At 44.4% G+C, this 23,722-nt stretch overlaps 1 pseudogene; it reads left to right on the top strand.

Moving 5' to 3' along the window:
- The first annotated feature begins 11,170 nt into the window (after positions 1-11,170).
- On the top strand, positions 11,171-11,843 carry LOC127687701 (60S ribosomal protein L15-like; annotated as a pseudogene).
- The last annotated feature ends 11,879 nt before the right edge of the window (positions 11,844-23,722 follow it).

Below are 23,722 nucleotides of genomic sequence, written 5' to 3'. Positions count from 1 at the left end.
AGAGAGATGTGGGATGGATGCTGTGGTTCTCAAACTCCTGTTACCCCCAGACACCGCTTGGGACCTCAAGGAATTGAGAGTGGGGATCTTCTGGCCTGAGCAGTGGAATCTGGCTTAGCTCCGAGTGAGTGACTAAAGAATGCAGGGGCCAGAAGAGAGGCCTTCTAGGAGAGACCTAGGTGCAGCTCTTTCTGACAAAGACCTCCCCCCATAACGATCCTTGATGGAGACAGGCCTTGCCTGCCCAAACTGTTTTATTCATGGTGGATGAAAATGCATGTGTCTTACTCAGGGTGAACCAGAGATTAAATACCTTTTGCAGGAAGGGATGCCCAGGAGGGAGGCTCACTGGCTAAACACTTGCAGCCTATCTAGATAGCTTGGAGAACTCTAGGTTTTGATGCTATGTGACTGGTTGTCATGGTTCTCTTAGTGGGGTGTCATGGTCTCATGTTCCAGGACAGGTAGTCTGGCCAGGAGTTGATTCTAACACCTAACGTTCTCAATTATGAGACTTATTTATCTTATGTATGTGAGTACATTGTAGTTATCTTCAGACACACCAGAAAAGGGCATCCAATCCTATTACAGATGGTTGTGAGCCACCAGGTGGTTGCTGGGAATTGAATTCAGAACCTCTGGAAGAGCAGTAGGTGCTCTTAATCACTGAGCCGTCTCTCCAGCCCCTCAATTATGTGATTTACCAGAGTTTTTGAAACTGCTTCGACCTTACCCGTTCTTCTGTCTAGCACGGTTCCACTCGCCCCACAGTGAGCTCTCTTGGATCTTGGAATGCCATTTAGAGACATCTGCCCGCGTGGTCTGACAGCTACCTTGAAGCAACGCCCTGAAGCATTGAGAAGGAGTGGGTCATTTTCTCCTGGGAATCTAAGCCATTCCCTGAAGACTGGCTGAGGATTTGGGAATTGGCTTCCAGATGTTAGAAATGGAAAAGGCAATTCTTAAAAAATAAATTAAACGCCAGCTCTCAATGGTCTAGCATCCTTTAGCTGTGTGACAACAGGGGACACTTAGGTGACAGGGAATGGTCCCTGCAGTTGCTGTTATGTGCTCCAATCTTCAAACAAACCTTCTTGTAAAATTGGATGAATAATGAATCTTAGCCTGATCTACCGACTCTAATTCAGGAGCATGTGTGGTCGCATGAATCCTATATCTTTCCTTTTCCTTCTCTCTCTCTCTCTCTCTCTCTCTCTCTCTCTCTCTCTCTCTCTCTCTCTCTCTCTCTCTCTCTTTATCCTGGGTATATTCAGAACTTCTGAAGAAGATGCTTATGAAAAATCAAGTCAAAAGCCCCAAGCAATACAGGACTATTTTCAGATGCCAACCAACCAATCTTTTCGTTTTAGTACATTTTATTCACTGTTCTTAAGGTAACAGGTGTGTGTCACCACACCTGTCTTGAGGACTGAGGACAGCTCTCCCTCCATCTTTATGTGGGATCTGGGGATTGAACTCAGATTGCCGGCGTGGTACAGTAAGTGCTTTATCCTCTGAGCCATCTAGCCAGCCTTGAAATATTTTCATTGCATGCTGTATATAAGTGTGAATGTACAGCATTTGATGTTGAACTATCTAATTCAAGACACAAATCTTAGGGGTTTAGGGCAACTCCTTCACTTTATAAAGTGTCCCAAGGGGATAACTTAGTGCTGCAGGGTACACAGGCCTTCCTTGTGACCTCTCTGGTGTATCTCTTACACATTAGTTGTAACTATTTTTTCATTTTGTAAAGAGAAAAGGTGAATTCAAATGAAGTGTATTTCGTTCTGTTTTGGTTCCTTCCCAGTGTTGAAGATTAAATGGGAACCCGTGCTTGTTTGAAAGCTCTGTCTCACTGAGCCACACCCCTAACTTGCCAGCCGAGGACACGCCCAGGGTCCACAAGCCTCTTGTCGCTGAAGCAAGGAGAGGCCATCAAAACACAGCATCTCTGTTACAGCAGCTATAGCTCTTCGTGATGCACACATGCCTTGTTTTCAAAAGTGATTTAAAGCTGTCAGAAAAGCCATTTCAATTCTCCGAGGAAGGAAACCGGTTCAGCGGCACATAAGCTAAACCTGCATGATCAGATAAGATCTAGAAACTGAAGGGCAGGAGCAGAGGACGCTGCTGAACCAGCGTGGGATGGTAGTACCCTGCCTCGCTCTGCTACCTGACCATGGCAAGTCCCTCGGTGCCTCCTTCCCAACAGGATCCAGGCTGCAGAAGAGAGTTCCTGAGGCCTTGCTCGGTCCCCAAGAAAGTCCTGCTCTGTCTACAGCCACAGATTTAATCTGCCGAGCCCTTCACAACCTTTGCTAAGGCTTCCTGTTTCTCTATAGGGCTGTGATATCTTTTTTATTCTAAACTGGTTTTCCCTTCTGTTCAGCTGGTTATCACTAACTTTAATGAAGTCACTGCCCTGGTCTCCAATCTTTCTGCAATTGCTGACAATGGCTAACTTCCCTCAGGGCATGACAGGTAAACTATTTTCTTGGGAAACCTGTTTTCAGAGTGCCTTCCTGCTGCAGGGAGCTGTGACTCTACTTCTCAATAAAATTCTGGTCCTTCAAAAGATGGGTGAGGAGGATGCTTTCTGGCACCTCTTTGCTTTCTTTATGTTATTATTATTATTTTCTATTTTGTTATTCATTGTGTATGCTAGCTAGCCTGTACCCAGTCCCTTGAGCTGCACTCCCAGACCCTTAATGGAAAGTAATAGAAATACAACTCCAACCAGTTTCGGCTAAAGTAAAGCAATATTCACAGAACCAAACCTCATTGTAGGTGGACTAAGGCACAGCTGCAGGTCAGTGACCAGACAAACAAAAACCCCAGGTGCAGTCCTTCAGCGTCTGGCTTCCCATCCTCTCCTTCAGTCCATCTGGAAGTTGCCCCAAGGGCCAACCAGTGCCAGTGATTGCACCATAATCATCACTGAGAAGAGACTCTTCTTCCTTGTTTCTAGATTGGAAAATCATCTTGGCAGGACTCCAGTGTCTTCAGGCCACACACCCAGCAGAGCATAGTGACTGGGTAGGCAGCACTCCCTACAACACCAGAGTCGTCAGAGAGGGGTGGGAGTGATTCAGCCTCCCCCAAAGGGGGTGCTGTCAGCAGGAGTGCCTGGGGGGCTGGAAGGTGTGTGCCTTGCTTTTCTTCTTTTACACAGATCTGCCCAGAACCTCATCTCCAAATCCCGAGGACTTTTCATGATTTTCCCCATCTCCTAGACACTTAAATTCATTACCCATGTGAAGAGGCTACCTAAACATGAGTTACGTGTCCCGACAGAAAACCAGCACTTAACATGTTTTACTGAACCAAGGTGTGAGGCGACGTTACAAATGCAAAAAGGCTTCACTTTAAATATTGATGGCTCTAAATTGCATATAACTCTACACAGCTGAATTCAGAGTACATTACTGGAAAACATAAATCACGAAGAACATTCTTATCTGTTCTATTGCTTTAAGAAATGCATCTTAGCCGAGAGGGCTGGTGCACACCTGCAATCCCAGCACTTAAGAGATGGAGGAAGGAAGATCAGAAATTCAAGGCCAGCCCTGTTAATACTACAGGAAGCCCTGTCTCAGATATAAATAAACAATAATCACTGCAGTGGTGAGGTAGCTCAACAGGTAAGGCATTTGCCTCATAGCCTGGCGGCCTAGGTGCCATCTCCAGACCTCACACATGGAAGGAGAGCACCATCTCTTGAAAGCTGCTCTCCAGCCTCTGCAAGAGCCCCGCAGCCTCCAGCTGTCCCATCTACACACACTAAGCTCATAAATGTTTAAAAAAATGATTTCTCAAAAGCATCTCTGCACTTTCCATCCCGTCACCTCAGATTGAACAACTGAGATTTATTGATTTTTATTTTTCTGGATTGAAAAAACTCAAAAAGCATAAACAGCTCACCTCCCCCTTTACAAGAAAACTACAGAAATGGTCTAGTTTGCCAGCACTCGAATGGCTAATGAGCCATCGGTAACTCCAGTGTCAAAGGATCCAATGCTGTCTTCTGGTCTCCACAGGCACTGCACGCATGTGGTGCACAGACACGTGTACATATAACACCCATATTCATAAAATAAAAATAAATAAATCTGTGAAAATACATATATTTCCAAAATACAGAAGCACGGAGTAACTTTGCTCTAAAGGGAAGCATCAGAGCAAAGCAGGAAAGGCAGCACCAAAAGGACTCAGCAGAACAAACACCAGACTACAGAATTCCAAGTCCAACACCTGAGTCTTTTGGTGGCATCATCCAGCCTTCACCAGATCTGGCGTCCCTACCCGTCCAGTTCTGTTGTGTGCAGCCCACAAAGTTCTCTCACTGGCCAGGGCCATTCAGTGCCTGCATCTTTTCTTGGAAGAGGCTCCCATGTTCCACATTGCTAGAGTCTCTGCTGCAACTCAAGACTTCGCCTTCACAGTTTCCTGCAATAATGACATCTCAGGGGCTCCTCTGGAGGAATGCATATCTGTGTTACATTTTCAGCCCTGCGTGGCTTTATGGAGGCTTGGTACATGCCTCTGGTAACTGCTACCCCTTGAATCCCTAAAACACTAGCACCTGGAGGATGATGTCATCAGTCTTTAGCTAGAGATGACTTGGAACCTCTGACCCTTTTGCTTCTGCCTCCCTAGTACTCAGATTACAGGCACACCTGTGCCACTGACCTAGTGACCTTGACAGCTTACGATGTAGAAAGGCACCCTCTGCTCAGCTACAGTGGCCTGGTCAGCTACCTGGTTTAAAGTCTATCCTGGTAAAGAAGGTCATGGCGGCAGGGGGAGAGGCAGCTTACTTCCACCTCCACAGGTCAGGACACAGAGAAAAGGGGGTATCAACACTCCAAGGCCTTGCTTTCAGTTCTTTGGGATATCCAGGAGTGGAGGATAGAGCATATGATAGTTTTGTTTTTAGCTTATTGAAGCAAGTGCCCTACTGCTGAAATACATGCCCAGCCCTCTGTTTACATTCTGTATTTTGAGACAAGGTCTCACTCAGTTACCAGGGTGGGATTTGAACTCATTCCGTAGCCAAGTTGTAAACCTGCCATCCTCGTACTCAACCTCCCGAGCAGCTGGGCTTGCTGGCCTGCACCACCAGACCCAGCTTGATTTGCTGTTTTTAATAGTAGCTCTCTTAACAGCTGTGAGGTTGTTTCCTATGGAAATCCACCTCTCTATGACAGAGCAACAGTGCGTGCGTAGGTGGAACCCTGGAGCTCACTGCTCTGCTCCTCGATTTGTGAAGGAAGACACGCTGGTTGAATTTTTACAATACCAATTAAGCCTACTCAGCTCCTGCCAAAGTTTTGAGCCAGAATAAAACTTATTATCAGAAATACTATAAGCTCCTATAGAAGTTGAATACTAAGTACTCTATGCTTGTTTTATCTTTATCTATTTTTTTTAATTTGAATTAATTTTAAATGGATTATGCAGTTATCTGGAATCACCATATATGTCAACAGGACTTCTGGATCCTGTTTGGTCTAATGATGCTTGTATTATGTTAATTTGGGTCCCCAAAATTGCACAAGAATCCACAGGTTTGCATGTAAGACACTGAGGGAACCCTGCCCCCAGTTGGTTTTGATTGGTAAACAAAGTTGCCAGTGACCAATGGCTGGGCAGAGAGACAGAGATGGGACCTTTAGGATTCCCTGGCAAGGGACAGAGGGAGGAAGGGGATCCACCACTCTGGGGAAGCAGACACTCAGCTCCCAGTTCATGGATTCGTGCTGACATCTGAAGAACAGGCTCTGCACAGCACGGTGCAACCATCCTGCCCAGAAACTCACTGGGAGAGAGAGTCCCCTAAGAGGCTGCTCCCGAGCCAATCCTGCAGGCTCCCTCCTGAGACCTGTGACTGGATTCTGAGGTCTCTGACCTGGGTCTGAAGAGAGCATGAGTTGAACTTACTGAAGGCTGTCCATGCTCTTTCCCCAAATCAGTGTTGCACCTTACATTTTCCTGAGTCGGACAGTCTATCAAGCTCCCCAGACACTATACCACCCACTCAGAAGGAAGATTTCATTTTTCCAGTTAATAAATGCCAGCAACATCACATTGCCGATTTGAGCAAATATATGTTACACACATTGTACATTCTCAGGGAATTATTAAAATCATTAAAATCCCCTTCAGCTTGGACATTTAGTTAAAGAAAGCAAAGTCTAGGAGCTGGAGAGATGGCTCAGCAGTTAAAAATACTGGCTGCTTTCGCAGAGGACTCAGGTTTGATTACTGGCACCCAACTGTCTATAACTCCACTTCCAGGGAAGCCAATGTTTTCTTTAGGATTCTAAAGCTAGGGCACACCCACACACGTGGTGCACAGACTTACATGAAAGCAAAATACCTATGCAAATAAAATAATAATAATAATACAGGAAATTAAAGTCTAAAGCAATTTCCTGGCCAGGCTTTTGGAGCACAGGATCTGTCAATGGGCCTCGTGCTGCAGTGCTGGGAGATTGTGACTGTCTGTCTGGAGTCCATGCCTAGGGAAGTATCTAGAAGCAACCCAGTGCTCTGAAGCAGTTAACAGTCTGTTGTCTCTTTCTGGTTGCAGCTTGTCTCACTGTTGGTTGACTGTCTTCTAAGCTGCTGGCCTCTCAAAACCATTCAAAGCAAACCTCTGTAGAGGTGTCTCTTTTCCTATTTCGAGGTAAGACTGTAACCTCGAGGTAAGACTGTAATCAGCTCTGGTAAGCACCCTTGTTCCTTCCTCATGAGATTCTGGAGTCCCTGAAGAAACCCACCAATTACTCAGTTGACAGAATGTCTCTCAAGAAGAGGCCTACGCTTGTCGAATTACTGCATAATTCAGAAGGCAAAGCACCAGCAAGGCTGATCCTCGCCAGCCTAGGCCAAAGGCACGGGATTCCCTTCTTAGAGAGACTGAGGAGATGGAATGGAGAGCTGGAGAAGAACCTTTTAGTTAGTTGATTACATTTATTTATTTATTCATTCATTTATTTATTGTATGTGTGAAATGTATGGTGTATGTGTATGATATGTACATATGGATATGAAAGGTAGATGTCCATGGTCTACTATGCATGACAAGGAGTTTCTTCTTCTTCTTGCGTTTCAGGATCTCTCTCTCTGAAACACAAGCTAGGTTGGCTGAGCAGAGAGCTCTCAGGAGTCACTGTTTCTGTCCCCCGGTGCTAGGGTTGCAAGCACACACTGCCACCCCCAACTTAAAATTGTGTTTTGTTTTCTGTTTGTCTGTTTGAGACAAGGGCTTAATATACAGCCCTGTCTATCCTGGAGCTCACTGTGTAGAGCAGGCAGGCCTCAAACTCTCAAGTCTTGGGACTGAAGAATTGTACCACCATGCCTAGCCGTGCCCAGATTTTATGTGACCCTGGGAACTAGAACTCAGGTCTTCCTGCTTGCACCACAAGCAGTCTTACCCACTGAGCCATTTCCCCAAGGTGAAAAGGAAGGTCTCTCTGGCATTGAATTACTGGGTCCTCCTGTTTCAGCTTCTCACAGAGCTGAGATTTTAGGTGGATGCTGCCACACAGAGCTTAGAGAAGAATGTTGTTACTGAACAGAAAAAAAAAATCATCGAAGTAAGAAGTCTGTAAATGATCATGATCTTTGCAATGTAGATGATTTATCTCAGGTTTATGGAAAGAACTCACTGGGTCCTTTAAAAAAAGAAGGTGGAAGAGGAGGAGGGGGAGGAAGAGGAGGAGGAGAAGGAAAAGAAGAACAAGAACAAGAACAAGAAGAACAAGAACAAGAAGAACAACAAGAAGAAGAACAAGAAGAACAAGAAGAAGAAGGAGGAAGAAGAGGAGGAAGAGGAGGAGGAGGAGGAGGAGAAGAAGAAGGGGAAGAAGAAGAAGAAGAAGAAGAAGAAGAAGAAGAAGAAGAAGAAGAAGAAGAAGAAGAAGAAGAAGAAGAAGAAGGAGAAGGAGAAGGAGAAGGAGAAGGAGAAGGAGAAGGAGAAGGAGAAGGAGAAGGAGAAGGAGAAGGAGAAGGAGAAGGAGAAGGAGAAGGAGAAGGAGAAGGAGAAGGAGAAGGAGAAGGAGAAGAAGAAGAAGAAGAAGAAGAAGAAGAAGAAGAAGAAGAAGAAGAAGAAGAAGAAGAAGAGGAAGAAGAAGAAGAAGAAGAAGCACTTGGGAGGCATAGAAAAATCAAGAGTAGATGAAGGTCTTAGACCTGAGGTTCTAGTTGAAGATAAAATAAAAGGTCTCTTAAAGGATTCTACTACTGTAGAGAGAAAGAGAGCCCAAGCATCCATCCACTGAACAGATGGCCCATTGCCCATCTCTCACAGCCTTGGCCTCTGATCACAGCCCCGCGGCGCATCACTGTTGGATAAGCAAGAGCACTAAGGGCCACACTGGGAAGACAGCAGGTTGGAAGCGGGTCCAGCTCCTGCCCTTGCTTCTCTGCAGCCTCCCAACGGCACTGCTATCCTTCCAAAGAAAGAGAACACTTGTGTCTTATAAGTTAGTGAGGCAGGACATAAAGAGAAGGTGCCTTCCGATCAACGACAAAGTCCACCTATGGGAGAGTGAGGTCCGAAAAGCGTTAGCAACGAAGTCAGAGCTGATTGGTAGGCAAATGAATTTTAATATTCTAGCGGCCCTACTCAAATTTTACCATTCAAAATCTTCAGCTAGGCCAGGCGGTGGTGGCCCACGCCTTTAATCCCAGCGCTCTGGGAGGCAGATTGGCAGGTGGATTTCTGAGTTCGAGGCCAACCTGGTGGTCTACAGAGCGAGTTCCAGGACAGCCAGGGCTGCAGAGAGAACCCCTGTCTCAAAAAAGAACAACAACAAAAAAGATCTTCTGCTAGGATGCCCTTTTGCTAAGATGTTCTGGGAGAAAGAGACAAACACCTCCCCGTCGATGTCAGCGGTCCTAGGGGTTATCTTTCTAAAGCATTGAATAAACAACCCACCTCCGAAGGTCCCCCTGAACAAGGTTAATGATTTATGTCAGTCAGGGGGAGGATGTTCTTATCTAGTTCTAAAGTACCTCTGTTTCTTTCTTTGTAAATTCACCTTGGTTTAAAATTTACATTCTGTACTGAGAAGAGAGCCCTTGTCGGACTGGTCCCTTAAAGGTGCATCCTGCATCTGTGGGGCCCTGTGGGTGTATCCAGTGAGTGCCTTTCATCTCTGCTTTCCCTCATTTTACCCAAACAGGATTTAAAAGCTCTCAAGTAGATAGATGCATCTGTCTCTTTGAAAATTCAAGCTTTTAGTCTATAAAAGAGTTTTTAAAGAGAATTTAATGAAAGCGACCTGCTGAGCACTGCCCAGCTCAAGAGAGCTAGGCTGGGGGCCGGGGGGAGCGGGTTAAGGCAGCAGTGCTCCGATGCCTTTCGCCCATAGAGTGGAATGGACTTGCGCCCGAGAAACAGCTTTGTCAGGGTCCATAGAGTAGTTGCGGGGAACGCTTTTCAAACAGCAGGACGTGACCTGTAGTGGATTGTGAAACAGTAAGCTGTGAAGGGATTTTCTCTAAAAACACGAACTAGAACAGTCCCTATCTGTGTGAGTCACTGGATGCACGGCCTTGCTTGATGGAATTTTCCATTTGTGCGCGCCCAGGCAGGTGGGGCAGGATCAAAGGCAGGGTTTATGCACAGGCAAGCAGCCCTAGCCCTCACTACCTTTCACTCTGCAGAAACCATTACTTTTTACTGCAAGCTACAGTTTTAAAAATAAATAAATAAATAAATAAATAAGTAAATAAATAAATAAATAAATCAACAAACACTATAGACCCAAAGTTCTTAAAGCTTTTTTGTTCTGTTTTTTTGTTTTCTTGGGTTTTTATTTTGTTTTGTTTTGTTTTGTTTTGTCTGAGACAGTTTTTCTGGTAGTCCTGGCTGTCCTGGGACTCGATTTGTAGACCAGGCTAGCCTGAAACTCAGAGCCGTGCCTGCCTCACTTCCAGTCACATAGATAAGGAACTAGGAGAAGCATAAAGATAGGATGGACCAGAGAGATGAAGAATAGCAGATTATACATTTTCATTTTGCAATTTTTCTGAGGGGAAATTACAAATTTACTTGTCAGGCATAAAATCATGCTTATTTAAAAACCAATCAAAAAACCTTAAGTAAGTAGAGTGAAATGTGACATCACTTCCCCCCCCCCCCCCTCGCAACACAGCTGCCTCTGGCCAGAGAAACCACTGGTACGTTTTATTGCTATTTTGCAGGCACACAGACTAAAGTATTCATTAGCTAGATGTGAGCCAGCTTGGGCCATATGAACACAACCAAAGGATATGACTGATTCTGGCACCGTCCGTTCAGAATGTTCAGGGGCATTTTTATGCTCACGCTGTATCTGCTGCAGAAGATTACTCGGCAGAGGTTGGTACTCTCCAGTTCGTCACTTCCTGCCGTCATGTGCAACTGTGTTTTCTAATTTTTAGAAAAATGCTTCTGTATACATTCTCACAGCTGGCTCTTTGGACAAATGCATGAGACCTTTCTATGCTGCATGACTACGGTTAAAACAAGGCGGACACGGTTTAAATATCACAGTAACTGTGGCTGCTGGAATTCTCTAATTACACCCCCCAAACTGCTCATTGGAGTGTCCACAAGTAAGACACTGAGAGACCCTGCCCCCAGTTGGTTCTGATTGGTAAATAAAGATGCTGACAGCCAATGATTGAGTAGGGCAGACAGAGGCGGGACTTTTAGGATTTCCCTAGGGACTGAGAGGAAGGAGGAGAAGGGGGAGATCAGCCACGCTGAGAGGTGGAGGAGAAGAACACCACACCCGAGGAGGTGCGGGACAGAGAGCAAAGCCATGGAGGAGCTTGGGGAGAGCTGCCCGATTGGGTCTAGGACAGACAAGATGGAATATAGCATTTAACAAGTAATAACTCGAGAATATCGGAGGGAGGAAGTAGAAGTTAGGTTAGGCCCAGCCATTGAGCTGTCTTAGGCATATTTTATAAAGGTTGTGTGTGTGTGTGTCTTTCATTCAGAAACCCAGAACATTGCGGTGGGTAGCGAGGAATTATTAAATTAATTACTACTTCATGTAACTGCCAAATGATCCACATTAAAAAAAAAAAAAAGATCGAGGAGCATCAAAGGGGGTTGTGGGAGGCTTCTTCCTTTCCTCTGGTAGCAACCATCAGGTGAGGCAAGATGTGTGCATACAAATACATCCAGGAGCTATGGAGGAAGAAGCAGTCCGACATGACGCCTTTCTTCTGAGGGTCCGCTCTGGGCAATACCGTCTGCTCTGCACTGCACAGGGCTTCTCGCCTCACCCGGTCTGATAAAGCTCGAAGGCTGGGATACAAGGCTAAGCAAGGTTATGCCATTTACAGGATGCATGTCCGCCATAGTGTTTGCAGATGCCGGGTTCCTAAGGGTATAACCTACAGCAAGCCTGCCCACCAAGGTGTTAACTAGCTAAAACTTGCCCGAAGCCTTCAGTCTGTTGCATAGGGTCGAGCTGGGCACTGTGGTGGGGCTTTGAGAGTCCTCAGTTCCTACTGGGTTGGTGAAGATTCCTTATGTACATGTTTTGAGGTTGTCCTCATTGATCCATTCCATAAAGCTATCAGAAGAAATCCTGACACCCAATGAATCACCAAATCAGTCCACAAACACAGAGAGAGATGCATGGGCTGATGTCTGCTGGTCACAAGAGCTGTGGCCTTGGAAAAGACCACAAGTTCCATCACACTATTGGTGGTTCTTGCCGCACAACCTGCAGAAGGTATAATATTTTCCAGCTCCACCATTACCACTAATATACGTAATATTTGTAAAATTCATATCCAATAAACAATTTAGGAATGTCAAAAAATAGACAACTTAAACCCCAACAATGATAGCAAGTGCTTACTTTCTTGAATTATCTCCAGAACTATCACTAATTCTTTAACATCTGTCATTTAAACATTTTAATAAACCTTCCTTATTACACAGTAGCCTTTTCTCTAGATATTTCTTGCAGCTTTTACAAATGAGGATCTATTATCTCCACATATTCTAATTGGTTACTGCAACTACCCCATGTTGGTGCACGGGCATGTGCGACTTCCTGGCTGAACTTTCTGAGTGGCTGAATATAACGCCAGCAGATCAGCTCGGGGTTCTGTCAATTCCTCCCCCCCCCCCCAAAGTCTTTATTTTTCACAAACTGAGTCTTGTCCCTACTTCCTTTCAAACTGATGGCCACTTTTACTTTGATTCCTGTTTCATGTGTGTGTGTCTCTCTCTGTGTGTATATACACATCTGCATATAAATGCATAAGTATGCAAACAACCCATTGAGTCCATTCAGTATGACTTGGGTCTGTATGATTTCAAGGCTGACCATGTTATATTGAATAACCAACTGGGGATGGTCATGGATCATTAATTACATGAGCATTACAGAAAATCCAGGAGCTGGAGAGATGGCTCAGCAGTGTACGAGCACTGACTGCTCTTCCAGAGGTCCTGAGTTCAAATCCCAGCAACAACATGGTGGCTCACAACCATCTCTAATAGGATTGGATGCCCTCTTCTGGTGTGTCTGAAGACAGCTACAGTGTACCTACATATAATAAATAAATAAATCTTTAAAAAGAAAAAAAGAAAAAGAAAACCCAGGAGAAGCTAATTCTTCCTCTCAGCCATCATTAGTTGCCTGCATTTCTCTGTCTAGGGAATTCTATGAATGGGACCCAGTGAGATCTCCTCATTCCCTGTTCAGTTCTGGTTTGGGCAACCACATAGTTGAAGTATCACAGGTCTAACTTTCCTGTCATTTCTAGGAGTTACAATATCATAACAGACTTCCTTGGTCTTCTAGCTCTTACAATCTTTTCAACTCTTCAGAGATGGTCCCTGAGCCTTAGGTACAGACACTGTGTTATAAACACACAATGGTATATGTGTGGTCTTTGGAGCTGGACTTCTTCCCATGACCCATGGATATCTGCATTATGACTAGTTGTGATTTTCTGTAATTGTTTCTATCTGATGCAAGGAGATGCTTCTTTGAGGAGTAGTGAGAGTTACACTTATCTGTGGCTATAAGAATAAGTTTTAGAATGTAGGGAACTCTGTTGGTCTAGTGAAGTTGATGTGGTAGGTTCTCTTCTAAGATCCATGACCTCACTAACCAGCCCCAGGTAATCGGCTAGATTTCTAGTACCAGGCTCAATATCCCTCCTGTTGAGTATGCTTTGAGTCCAATTAAACAGCCGTTGGTTACCCCCAAGTACCACCATTGCAACTTTAGGGTATCCTGCTATGCTGGTCATTGTTGTGATTCAGAAACTTCACAGCGGGATAGGACTATGGACTACTTCCATCCCTTGGCAGGTTACACAGTACTTTCTAGCACCGTGAAAGTTAGAATGTAGGAAGGAGGTTCTCAGGAGAGACCCAGATCAATCCTCTGAGTCCCATGTTTGAGGTGTGTGGTGTCTTCAGCAATAGTGATTACCTTCAGCCCTTCAGAAGCAACAATGAGCTACAGCATAAGCTCTACTGTTTTGTAGTCACATGGACTACCCTGACCAACAGCTTGAATGGAGATTTCTCATGTCTGTCGCTGGGTGTTTATGGTTCGTGGTAATACACTTAGCAAAACTATCTGCTGTAGTGGAAGGAGAAATAAACATTTCCCATGACACAAAAGGCCCCCAAATTTCATGTTCAGCAAAACAATCCTAAAGAGAATATTGGATACAATACTTTGAATTAAAGAGAACAAGAGACTCTACAAAGAAACCAAACAAAGCTGTAATTAAGAAAATATAAAGCACAAACAACATAAACAACAAAAAAATTAAAAAATAGACACAATCAACACAGCTTCAGTAATAACTTTAAATGTCAATGGCCTCATCTCTCTGAAAAAGCCATACGCTGGTTGAATGAATAAAGGGTCAAAACCCATTTTTCTTTTGTCTAAAAGAAACTCAGCATTAAAGAGAGGCAGCACCTTAAAGAAAAGGGTAGGAAGAAGTATTCTGAGAAAATGAAATCAGGAAGCAAGCAGGTGTTGCTATCCTAATGTTCAGCAAAAAAGACTTTAAACCAAAAGCAATCAGAAGAGAAGGAAGGGCACTTTGTTCCAATCAATGGGACATTTAATCAAGGAAACATTACTATCCTAAACTTGTATGCATGAATCTCTGGTGCACCCAATTTCATAAAAAGCATACTTCTGGAATTAAAGGCATAGATTAACACCAACCCACTAATAGTCGGTGATTTAAATACCCCACTTCATCAATGAGCAAGTCATCCACACACACAAACTGAGAAACATCAAAATTAGTTTATATCAGACATCAAATGAATGAAAAAGTTATCTACAGAATATTCCACCCCAACACTAAAGAATATGCACCCTATTCAGCAGCCCCTGGCAGCTTCTCTAAAATAGACTACATTCTGGGACACAAAAACTAACCATAACAAAAATTAAAAAAAGAAAGAAAGAATTCCATGAATTCTACTTGAGTATTATGTGATAAAACTCAAAACCAACACAAACTAGTCTCATAAACTCTTCACTGAATGATGACTAGATCAAAGAAGAAAACAAGAGAGAAGTTAAAATATACCTGGAACTAATGAAAATCAAACCATAACACAACAAAAACTCCAGGACAGAGGTTAGAGTGAATGATCAGGGATTAAAAATACTGTGTACTCTTCTAGAGGATCCAGGTTCAGTTCCCATCACACCAGGCAGTTTACAACCATCTGTTATCTCCAGTTGGAGGGCATCTGGTGCCCTCTTCTGGCCTCTGTGGGCATTGCATGCATGCTGTGCACAGACATATGTATGAAACTCTTATACACATAAAATAAAAATAAACAAAATCTAAAAATTGAAATTAAAACATACTAAAAGAGGCTCTAAGAAATCCATATCATTAAGTGCCTACATCAAACAATCAGAGCACAATGGGGATGGAGAGATGGCTCAGTGGTTAAGAGCACTGACTGCTCTTCCAGAGGTCCTGAGTTCAATTCTCAGCAACCACAATGGCTCACAACCATTTGTAATGGGATCCAATGCCCTTCTCTGGGGTGGCTAAAGACAGGGACAGTGTACTCACATATATAAAACAAATAAATCTTTTAAAAAAAAAGCAGAGCACAAATAAATAACTTAATGACATAACTCAAGAATTTAGAAAAAGAACCAACCAACCCCAAAGCAAATAATAATAATAATCAAAGCAGAATTAATGAAATAGAATCAAAGAAAACAGTACAAAGAATCAATGAGTCTAAGAACTGGTTCTTTGAGAAGATAAAAAACTGAGAAACCCTTGGATCAAGAAACCACAAGAAACAAAGGAGAAATCGAGTTAATAAACTCAGAAAACATCACAACTTTGCTAAAGAAATTCAGGCCATGGTGGCGCATGCCTTTAATCCCAGCACTTGGGAGGTAGGAGGCAGAGGCAGGCAGATTTCTGAGTTCGAGGCCAGCCTGGTCTACAGAGTGAGCTCCAGGACAGCCAGGGCTGCACAGAGAAACCCTGTCTTGGAAAACAAAACAAAAAGAAAAAGAAAAAGAAAAAGAAATTCAGAATAAGGGATTTAAAAAAGCTTCTCCTTGATTCTTTGTGAATTTCACATCATGAACTCCAAATCCCACTCATCTTCCCATCCCTTCATATCCACCCTCCACCCTTGCAACCTCCTCCTCAAAAGAAAATAAAAAGTAAAAGTAAAAATTAAAAAAACATCATCAACAAAACCCATCTTGTCGAGGAAGCTGCCCTGTGTCACAGTGTGTCCCACCATATAACCTTTTGTCCACACTTCTTTATTTGCAAACGTTCTTTGCAATGAGTCGTTGGTTTAGTTTGAACCAACCAGAGGCTTCTGCTACCCTGTCAGCACTGGATCCTCACCGGGACTCCTCTCGGACATCCTGTTGTTGCCCAGTGTCATGGAGAACCTGTACCTTGGATCTGCAGGACTGGCCCTTCGTGTGCTCTAGCAGTTCATAGATAGGGTAGATAGGGTAGATAGGGTAGATGTTGGACCCACTCTGCTGAGTGCTACAGCCAGCAAGGATGGGCCAGCTCTACACAGTCCTTAGACATCAGCACGGTCCCAGGCTGCAGTCCAGATCAGGGATGTCTGCATGGTCGCACTATCAGTCACGACATTGACCCAGACCCCTGCTGCTGCACGGACATGACTATGACAGACATCCAGACATGGCTGTCAGCAGCAGCATGGTCCAGGACTTGACTATGGCCTCTGTTGGCAAGGCAGGCTACTCACATCAGGCTGTTCCTCTCCACCTTCCAGTCTCCAGTTCTGCTTCTCTTCATAAGGCTCAAGGCACTCTGCTTCTCTTCCTCTCCTGCCTCTCCACCACATCCTTGCACATTGCAGCAGCTCTTGCTGTGGGCCACCCAACAAGAGGACCTCTGGGTATCTTCTCAAGGGCATATAGTCTTCCCAAAGACTATATTCCATTACGTTGGAATACTTGGATGGATTTCTAGAGTCATCCAAATCATGAAAGTTAAACCAAGAAGAGATAAACAACCTAAACAAACCCACAATATCTGAGGAGATTGAAACAGTTAAAAAATAAAAGTCTTCTGACTAAATAAACCCAGACCCAGAGAGATTCACAGCAAAACCCTTCAGGCTTTCAAAGCTCTAAAGCCAATCCTTCTTAAATTATTCAAAAATAAACAAGACAGAAGCACCTCCCAACTCATTCTATGAAGCCAGTTTTATTCCAATAAAAATCCAACAACAACAACCCAGCCTCAATAAAATACTAACAAACCAAATACAAGCACATGTTAAGATTATCACCATGATCGCATTAGGTTTATCCCAGAAATGCAGAGATGATTCAACACATTAAGTCAGTAAACTAACTAAATCATATAAATGGGCTTAAAGGGGAAAAAATCATACTATCATCTCAACAGACTCAGAAAACAAACCAACCAAATAAACTTTGACAAAATCCAATGTTCTTCATGATGAAAGCCCTAGAGAGAGAAAGACTGGAGGGAGAGAGAAGACCCTGACATAACAAAGGCTGTGTATGACAAACCCACAGCCAGAGTCTTGTTAAACTGGGAAAACCTCAATGCAATCCCATTAAAATCGGGGCTGAGACGAGGCTGGGCAGCGTGCCCGCTCTTCCTCAGTGTAATGCCGGAGGCACAACTGGAACAATAAGGAAAGAGAAGGAAACTAACGGGAAACAGAGATCGAAGTCAAAATATTCAAAAGTGCACATGTGATTCCTTTTAAATAAGTTTATATTACATAAACGTTTCCAGGTGGTTAGGCCTTTTGTTGGCTGATTTTATTAAATGGCACAGAAAGGTTATCTATAGGACTTTTGGATTCATCTTAATTTATTTTATATTAGTTTAAAAAGGATTAGATTTTTATTATGGGTTTTTTCTCCCAAACAATATTTGCTTTTTTTTTTAGGATCTTTGTATTTTACAAATATTTTTCTTTTCCTTCCACGAATCACTTTTACAAGGTTTCACAAGTTTTCCATAAGATTAAGCTTTGTGTTGTGATAGATATAAAATATCTAGGGTATATTTCGACACCTTGCCTTCTTGAATTTTCTAAGTGGTTTTTGCCCCTTCCTCCTCAGCTCCCAGCACTGGGGCTGCAGGCATCCGAGGCCCGCCCCAACACCTGTCTTCCTTATCTTAATCAAGTGACTGTATGTTTTGACATTGTTATAATAGTAAAACTAGTTTTGTGGTTTACAGTTCTGTCCATTTTAACAAACGCAGGTGGATTCATGCTGCCAGCAACCTCAGCTCACGGCCAGCCTCCCTCCCCAACCCAACCCAGGCTCTCCTTGGAGAGTCCTACACCCATGTTCTTAGGCGCCTTCCCTCCTTCCTGAATGACTTTCCCATAGTCCTGGTGCTTAAAGATCAGACATGTACCCATGCACACACAACAATATATAAATAAATGTAACAAAAGCATTTTCTTTTAAAGTAAGGGAGCAAGGTGGCTAAGAGAGTTAAGGCGCTTGCGACCAAGCTTGGTGACCTGAGTTCAATCCCTAGAACTCCCAAGGTGGCTCATTGTGCAGTTCAGTCTAGCCTCAAACTCTCCATCCTCCTGCCTCAGGCTCCCTGGTTTAGAGGTATGTATTGGATGAACATTTTGAGGCCCTGAAATACCTGGGTCCTAACAGCTTTCTGACACGTGCCTAGGATTTGACACAGCTTCCAGCAACAAAGCCAATGTACTGGATGGTTTTATTGAGGAGATGCCTCTGTAAGATCCAGCTGTAAGGCATTTTCTTAATTAGTGATTGATAGGAGAGGGCCCAGCCCATTATGGGTGGTGCCATCCCTGGGCTGGAGGTCCTGGGTTCTATACAAAAGCAGGGTGAACAAGCCATGAGGAGCAAGACAGTAAGTAGCACCCCTCCTCAGCCTCTGAACTCAGGTCTCCAGGTTCCTGCCCTGCCTTCCTGTCCTGACCTGTCCTGACTTCCTTTGGTGATGAACATCAATGCGGAAGTATAAGCTGAATAAACACTTTCTTCCCTACTTGCAGCAATAGAAACACTAAGACACAAAGGGTGGGCACTTTTAGGCAGGCAGCTTAAGTTTCATAAGTTGGGACTACTTGGTTTGGGTTGCGCACACAGCAGTCTATTAATAATGCATGTGGTACCCGGGAGCCTCACCTGAATGCACTATCCATCCACACCAAACCTGAGTAAGGAGCCTGGAAATCTGAGTAAGGAGTCTGCAAGGTAGTGTTGCTTTTGCAGTGAGCTACACACCCACCGGCTCCAAACAATGGAGAAAGCTTCTCCCTCCTTAATGGCCAACAAACCTGGAACATTTTTAAGTGTTATTTTACTTAAGATTGAGCGTTTTGCCTGCCAGTATCTATGTGCACCACATACATGGCATTGTCCCAAAGGCTGGAAGGTGTCAGAATCCTGGAACCGGGGTTATAGAAGGTTGTGAGCTGTTACGTGGGTGCTGGGAACTTAACCCAGGTCCTACAAGAGCAGCAAGTGGTCTGGGCCATCTGTTCAACCCCTAAAGTTAGCTAGTGAACCTGCTAGAGCACTGTGATCAGAGGACAATGTGCAGGTTTGTTTTTCTCCTATTGTGTGGGTTCTAGTGCTTGAATCAGGTCACCAGGCTTGGTGACAAGGGCCTCTATTCACTGAGCCATCTTACCAGCCCAGTCTTGGAGAATTGCAATTCAAACTTACTCCTAATACATCCTGGTCCAGGGTATGAAGGCCGACTCAGCTAGAATTGGGTATATGCAAAACTATGTCTCCAAGTGAACTTTCAGTGAATAAATCCCCTATTTGTCATCTTATGTCTGTGAATAGTTGAGGGGGGGTCTATATGGTTAAAAGGAGATGAATTATGGGAAGGGACATGTGAGTGAACAAAGGCTATCAAAGTAAGAGAATCATCCAAACTGCATTCCTTTTTGTTGTTGTTTTGTTTTTTGTTTTTTTGGATTTGGTTTTTTTGAGACAGGGTTTCTCTGTATAGCCCTGGCTGTCCTGGAACTCACTCTGTAGACCAGGCTGGTCTCGAACTCAGAAATCATCCTGCCTCTGCCTCCCAGAGTGCTGGGATTACAGGTGTGCGCCACCATTCCTAATAACCAAACTTGTCCCTTGTTTGGCCCAAACTGCATTCCTAATAACCAAACTTGTCCCTTGTTAAGCGCCATGAAAGAAATCTCCAAGCAGTAACTGGAGCCTGTGGCTATCTTCCCTTCTGTGAATGAATGTCCTGGGAGCACCTTCACTCCTGTGAGTGAGTGTCCTGGGAGCACCTTCACTCCTGTGAGGATCCTGGGAGTGCCTTCACTCCTGTGGCTTTCTTGTAATGTATTTGGATCTATTTGCAGACTGTATATGTTTTCATCCATTTTATTTCTTTTACTTTTGAAAAAGAGGCCAAGAACCTGCAAACACCTAGCCCAGGTTCTGACCACTGGTAACGAACACATCCGGCAGAGCTAGCCAGGAGGTAAGAAAATAACACTTTCCTGTCTTAAGGCCAGAAAACTTTCCCTCTCTACCTCATCCTTTCACTATGAGGTCTGTGGCTCACAGCAGGCTGAACTAGCAAGTTCGGTTGGAGACTGTTTAACCTGAGCTCCTTGTTCACAGAAAACAGCTGTTTTAAAGATAGGAGCAACCAAGTGTGTGGGTTGGCCGGGGGGGGGGGGGGGGGGGGAGAGGGGGGAAGGGAGGGGAGATAGTGGAGCAGGGTCCTCCTTCAGGGAGGGAGCTTATTTCCTGGAAATTTCCAAGAAAATGGCCCACATACTCAGGGGCTCACCGAATGGTGGCCTAAGTCCTCTCCACGTTCCGGCTGTATGGCTCGGGGTTCTTGTGGGACTCCTAACAGTAGAAACCAGAGCTGCTTCTTTTGCCTGCTTTTTGGACCCCTTTCCTCCTAATGGGTGGTCTTGATATGAGGACTTGTGCTTAGTCTTATTGTAACTTGATATGCCTTGTTTGGTTGATATCCTGGGAGTCGCATCCTTTCCTGAAAGGAGTGGATCTTGGGTAGATGGAGTGAAGAGGGAATGCAAGGAAACAGGAAAGAGGAACTGCAGTTGGAATGTAATATATGAAGAAAGAATAAAGAAAAGAAGAAAAGTCTGGCTTTCTTGAGACTCCCCCTCACCCCTCTTTAAATCACCTGCATCCCTCTCCACCACAGGCTTGGGAACCATTGCGGCAGCCTCTCACCCCGGGGCCTGTGCACAGCAGGGACCACACAGGGCAGCTGATAGAAGGGAGAACAGCCCGTGGCAGCTGCTTCACCCAAGGCAGGGCTGGAGGGAGGGGAAGATGAGCTGGTGCCTCCCATATGAGCTCCTCCAGGATCCCCAGTTTCTGCTCTTTAAAATGGAACCTAACTTGGGAGGTGGAAACTGGGGGACAGCCATGAGTTCTATTTCAGCCTGTACAAAGCAAGTTCAAGGTCATCCTGGGCCAACCCTCCTCCCCATTTAATAAAAATAGATTGAGCAGATGATAGAGACCAGAACCCTAAAGATTTTGAGGTCATTGTCAGAAATTCTTACATTACTATTAAGTCTGGGAAACAGATAACTTCAGAAAGGGACAGCTCTAAAAACATGTAAAAACAATTGTATGGCATTAGAGTGGGCAGACAGGATCAAAGTGGAGAGACCTGAGAATCTGTTCTCTATGATAACCATCTAAAAAAAAAAAAAAACAGTGGGCCGATGTTTGGCCTGCATGTATTTCTGTGCACCATATGGGTGTCTCACGACCTCAAAAGCCAGAAAGGGACATCAGTTACCCTGGAACTGGAGCTAGACAGCTATGAACGGCCACAAGGGTACTAAGTGCTCTTAACCACTGAGTCATCTCTTCAGCTCCTGACAATTTTTGTTTTAAAGCATTCATATATACACACAAGGTTTTACAATTATTTCAGAGCAGATGAGATGGGTCACCAGGCAAAAGCATTTACTGTGCAATTGTGACTTAGGCTCAATTCCTGGAACCCATGGAAAGATGGACATGAACAGACTCCAGAGTTGTTCTGACTGCCACACACATGCCATGGCCACACACACACACACACACACACACACGCACACGCACGCACGCACGCACTCACTCACTCACGCACGCACGCGCACACCCATGCATGCACATAACACCACCATCACACACAAAGTAAATTTTTTTTTTTTTTTTTTTTGGTTTTTTGGATTTGGTTTTTAAGACAGGGTTTCTCTGTATAGCACTGGCTGTCCTGGAACTCACTCTGTAGACCAGGCTGGCCTCGAACTCAGAAATCCACCTGCCTCTGCCTCCCAGAGTGCTGGGATTACAGGCGTGCGCCACCACTGCCTGGCCAAAGTAAATATTTTAAATTATTATGTTTTATCATTTGATACTACTCCATTAAAAACTGTTAATATTGGAAGCAAAAAACAAGGCTTGGCATCGTAGCTTGTGCCCAATTACCTAGCTCTCAAAAGGCAGGAGGAAATGTCCCAAAGTCAGGGACAGCCAGGGATATACATGGAGACAGTTTCAAAACACAACAAAGGAAGCTGAAGAGGTATCACAGAAGTTAGGGACACTTGCTCTTGCAGAGGACCTGGGTTCAGTTTCCGGCTCACACACGGTGGCTCACAGCTATCACAGCTCCTGCTCCAGTGGGGTCACTGGCTTCTTCTGACCTCTGTGGGCATCAGGCATGCACGGAGGCAAAACATTCAAACATATAATAAAAAATAAATACGTCTAAAGTTCCTTTTTTCAGCAAACAAAACTAAAAACAAAAACAAATTAAAGGTGTACTGGAAAATACTTATAATCCCAGCAGGGTGAGGGGTAGGAGAGGAACAGGTTCGGTAAGATACAGCTCAGTGATCTACTATGCATGGTTCCGGCTCCATTACATAGCACTCTTGTACACACACACACACACACACCCCAAACAAAAACCCCAAAATCAAAATTAAAAAGAAAAAACAATAAAACAACAGAAACTCAATAAAAATAAATCAAGACAAATCAGGATTGAAGAAAAGTAGGGAAAACTCACCACTGCTTCCACAAGGCTAAGGATCTGAAAGGTGAACCTTGGCACGCGAGGCCCCAATTCAATCCTGAGCTCCCAAGTGCCAAAAAGTTAAAAATGAAACCTCCACATGGAAATTCGGCTTTCCGCTCACTGTTTCTATCCCAACCCAGCACAGACTGTAAGGGCTTCCATGGTCTCCCTCCCTGGCCACGGCCTGCAGAGTCTAGCAGGCGAACACTGTGTCTGAAGTTTCCCAAACACAGCACTCAGGTTCTGCACGCCACTCCGTCTCAGGTCCGCCTTCTCTTCAGGTCCTTAGCCAGCAGAATCTAACCAGTTTAACTTTACTGAGGGTGTGAGGTAACTGCTTTTTAGATAGATACAACCTTTATTCTCTTTAGATGGCCTTCTTCCTTTAGGATTAAATTCTCAGCATCACCACTATAGAATACGGTAAAGACACTTGCTTGTATGTCTTCTCTTGTGTTACAGAGCGGAGACGAGGCTACGTCCTGTGCAGTCTTTCCCAGAATAATCTATGATTAATGAACTCATAGCCTCCTTTACCATCAGGCAGGGCTGTCTACAAGAGATCCTAACGCCGCCAGCCTTCCTCACACCTCAGCTCCATGCCAATCTGGTTGTGGTCCAGGGTGTATCTGTGTTTTGCCAGGCAGGGATAGTTAGTCTAGGGTTAGTACTCTGCCCAGCTGAGGTAAGGGACAGAAGTGACAGCCCTGCTCATGAACTGCCCATGTCCAATGGCTTTTCCTTGAGCTGTCCTGTTCCTAACAGGGAACGGGATATCTAAATGACTCAGCACACTGGATCTAGTCAGAACTTCAACAGTACCATCTATTTCTAAGAAGTTACAATTCTGGGCCATTCACATACTGTTTCCTCAGACTCATTTATAAATGAATGGCCTACTATAGCTTGACCAACATTGTTGCAAATTTAATGGAAGTTAAGGACCTAGAAGGACATCTGCTGCTCTGGGTAGTTACTAGGATATGCAGAGGGCTTTCTGGAGTGTGACTCCTCCTTCCACACTTGACCAATGGTGCAGCCTTTCAGGTGTTCAGCCCTGCCCCTGTTCCCACCCTCTGCTTTACTGTGTTGTTTCTTCCACACA

Source organism: Apodemus sylvaticus, chromosome 1, assembly GCF_947179515.1.
Source record: "Apodemus sylvaticus chromosome 1, mApoSyl1.1, whole genome shotgun sequence".
Classification (NCBI taxonomy): Eukaryota; Metazoa; Chordata; class Mammalia; order Rodentia; family Muridae; genus Apodemus; species Apodemus sylvaticus.
This window is presented reverse-complemented; position numbering and strand designations above follow the sequence as displayed.